The 2,896-nt window shown below is 40.7% G+C and overlaps 2 non-coding genes across 2 annotated transcripts; both read right to left on the reverse strand.

Annotated features, from left to right (window-relative positions):
• Nucleotides 1-612: 612 nt before the first annotated feature.
• TRNAK-UUU (transfer RNA lysine (anticodon UUU)) lies at nucleotides 613-685 on the reverse strand. Its single transcript has one exon. It is a non-coding gene; the product is annotated as a tRNA-Lys (tRNA).
• A 1,690-nt stretch (nucleotides 686-2,375) lies between these two features.
• Nucleotides 2,376-2,448, reverse strand: TRNAR-CCU (transfer RNA arginine (anticodon CCU)). The gene has a single exon. It is a non-coding gene; the product is annotated as a tRNA-Arg (tRNA).
• Nucleotides 2,449-2,896: the final 448 nt, after the last annotated feature.

Consider the following 2,896-nt stretch of genomic DNA (forward strand, 5'->3'; position numbering starts at 1 on the left):
TCCTTTGTTCGGCACCTCCCCTATACATCTCTATATCTGGCTGTTGATTCGAATCGTTTAATATCCTTTGCAATAAACAAGTAATCTAGTGAGTAAACTGGTATCTGAGTTCTGTGAGCTGGTCTAGAAAATTAATCGAACCCAAGAAGGGAGTCATGGAAACCTCTAATTTATAGCTGTTGGGTCAGAAGCACAGGTAACAACCTGGACTTGTGATTGGCATCTGAAGTAGGGACAGTCTTGCAGGACTGAGCCCTTAACCTGTGGGATCTGATGCTATCTTTGGGCAGATAGTGTCAGAATTGAGTTGAATTGCAGGACACTCAGCTGATGTTGGAGAATTGCTTAGTGCGGTAGGGTGGGCGGGGGAACCACCCATCAGAATTAGTGCCAGAATCAGGCTTATCTAATAATGGAATCCCAGTTTCTGTGGAAAAACAAAGGAAAAGCAGTCTCTGGAAGGGAGTTTTCCCAAGTGCCCCTGACTCATACCACACAGCTTATCCTGAAGTGAACCTTACTGTGGTCTATGCTCTATGTTTCTTTGAAATGATTCAAAAACAGGGATTTTTTTTTTTTTTTTGCTGCACTGTGTGGCTTGCAGGATCTTAGTTCCCTGGCCAGGGATTGAACCCAGGCCCTTAGCAGTAAAAGTGCTGAGTCCTAACCACTGGGCCACCAGAGAATTCCCCACAGGGATTTTTTTCTTTAATTTATTTTTATTCAAGTATAGTTGATTTACAATGTTGTGTTAATTTCTGCTGTACAGCAAAGTGATTCAGTTTTACATATATATATATATTCTTTTTCACATTCTTTTCCATTATGGTTTAACACAGGATACTGAATATAGTTCCCTGTGCTATACAGTAGGACCTTGTTTATCCATTCTATATATAGTAGTGTGCATCTGCTCACCCCAAACTCCCACTCCATCCCTCCCCCATCCCCCCTCCCCCTTGGGAACCACAAGTCTGTTCTCTATGTCTGTGAGTCTGTTTCTGTTTTGTAGTTAAGTGCTTTTGTGTCATATTTTAAATTCCACATATAAGTGATATCACATGATATTTGTCTTTTTCTTTCTGACTTAACTTCACTTAGTATGATAGTCTCTAGTTCCATCCATGTTGCTGCAAATGGCATTATTTCATTATTTTTTTATGGCTGAGTAGTATTTCATTGTATATATGTACCACACCTTCTTTATCCATTCATCTGTCAATGGACATTTAAGTTGTTTCCATGTCTTGGCTATTCTGAACAGTGTTGCTATGAAAATAGGGGTGCATGTATCTTTTTGAATTATATGCCCATGGGTAGGATTGCTGGATCATATGGCAACTCTATTTTTAGTTTTTTGAGGAACCTCCATACTGTTTTCCATAGCGGCTGCACCAATTTACATTCCTGTCAACAGTGTAGGAAAGTTCCCTTTTCTCCACACCCTCTCCAGCATTTCTTATCTGTAGACTTTTTAATGATGGCCATTCTGACCAGCGTGAGGTGGTACCTTATTGTACTTTTGATTTGCATTTCTCTAATAGTTAGTGATGTTGAGCATCTTTTCACGTGCCTGTTGGCCATCTGTACGTCTTCTTTAAGAAATGTCTATTTAGTCTTCTGCCCATTTTTCGATTGGGTTGTTTGTTTTCTTTGTTTGTTTGTTTTTGTTTTTATTGAGTTTTATGAGCTCAAACACAGGGATTTTTATTTTATTTTTTTATTTATTTTTATTTATTTTTGGCTGTGTTGCGTCTTCGTTGCTCTGTGTGGGCTTTCTCTCTAGTTGCAATGAACGGGGCTACTCTTCATTGCAGTGTGTGGGCTTCTCACCAGGGTGGCTTCTCTTGTTGCGGAGCACAGGCTCTAGGCGTGCAGGCTTCAGTAGTTGTGGCACGAGGGCTCAGTAGTTGTGGCATGCAGGCTCAGTAGTTGTGGCTTGTGGGCTCTAGAGCGCAGGCTCAGTAGTTGTGGTGCACGGGCTTAGTTGCTCCGCGGCATGTGGGATCATCCCGGACCAGGGCTCAAATCCGTGTCCCCTGCATTGGCAGGTGGATTCTTAACCACTGCGCCACCAAGGAAGCCCCAAACACAGGGATTTTTAAAGGGAAGAGTTATAGTTTCTTAGGTTCACACAGGTAGCTGGGAAATCCCTCACAGTACTGCCTGAGCAAAGAAGGAGAGCTTTGTTTAGTTTAATTTATTTTTAATATTTATTTATTTTGGCTACACCAGCTCTTAGTTGTGGCACTTGGGATCTTTAGTTGTGGCATGCGGGATCTTTTAGTTGTGACATACAGGCTCATGGTTGCAACACACAGGCTTCTTAGTTGGGGCATGCAAACTCCTAGTTGTAGCATGCATGTGGGATCTAGTTCCCCGACCAGGGATCGAACCTGAGCCTCCTGCATTAGGAGTGCAGAGTCTTACCCACTGGACCACCAGGGAAGTCCCCAAGAGAGCCTTGCTTAGAGTCAAAGCCATAACGGGTCCAGAGGCATGCATTGGTTCCAAGGGGAGAGCCTGAGTTAAAATAGAAAGAATCGCTAAACTTCCGATAAACGTTTCTTCAAAGTAAAAACTAGTTATTCCCAAAAGATTTCTGCAAAGTTAAAAAGAAAACCTTTTTTAAAAAACAAAACCTTAGGAGATTAATGTTACTGTTTTTTCTTGGCTAATTTCTTAATGGGCATATGTTTAAGTTTTAATTTAAAGTAAGTCAGTTGGCTCTTAAAACCAGATTACATCACTGATGTCTTAAAAATATTGTTTAAGTAGCTTAAAAGAACATATGAAATGCAGACTGCATTTTTAGGGTTTCTTCAAATAAATAGAAAACCGCTGATGTGAGAAAAATCTTGAAGAACGAAATATTTTAAAGAACACTTAGGTTAAG

The sequence above is a fragment of the Pseudorca crassidens genome, chromosome 1, assembly GCF_039906515.1.
Source record: "Pseudorca crassidens isolate mPseCra1 chromosome 1, mPseCra1.hap1, whole genome shotgun sequence".
Taxonomy (NCBI): domain Eukaryota; kingdom Metazoa; phylum Chordata; class Mammalia; order Artiodactyla; family Delphinidae; genus Pseudorca; species Pseudorca crassidens.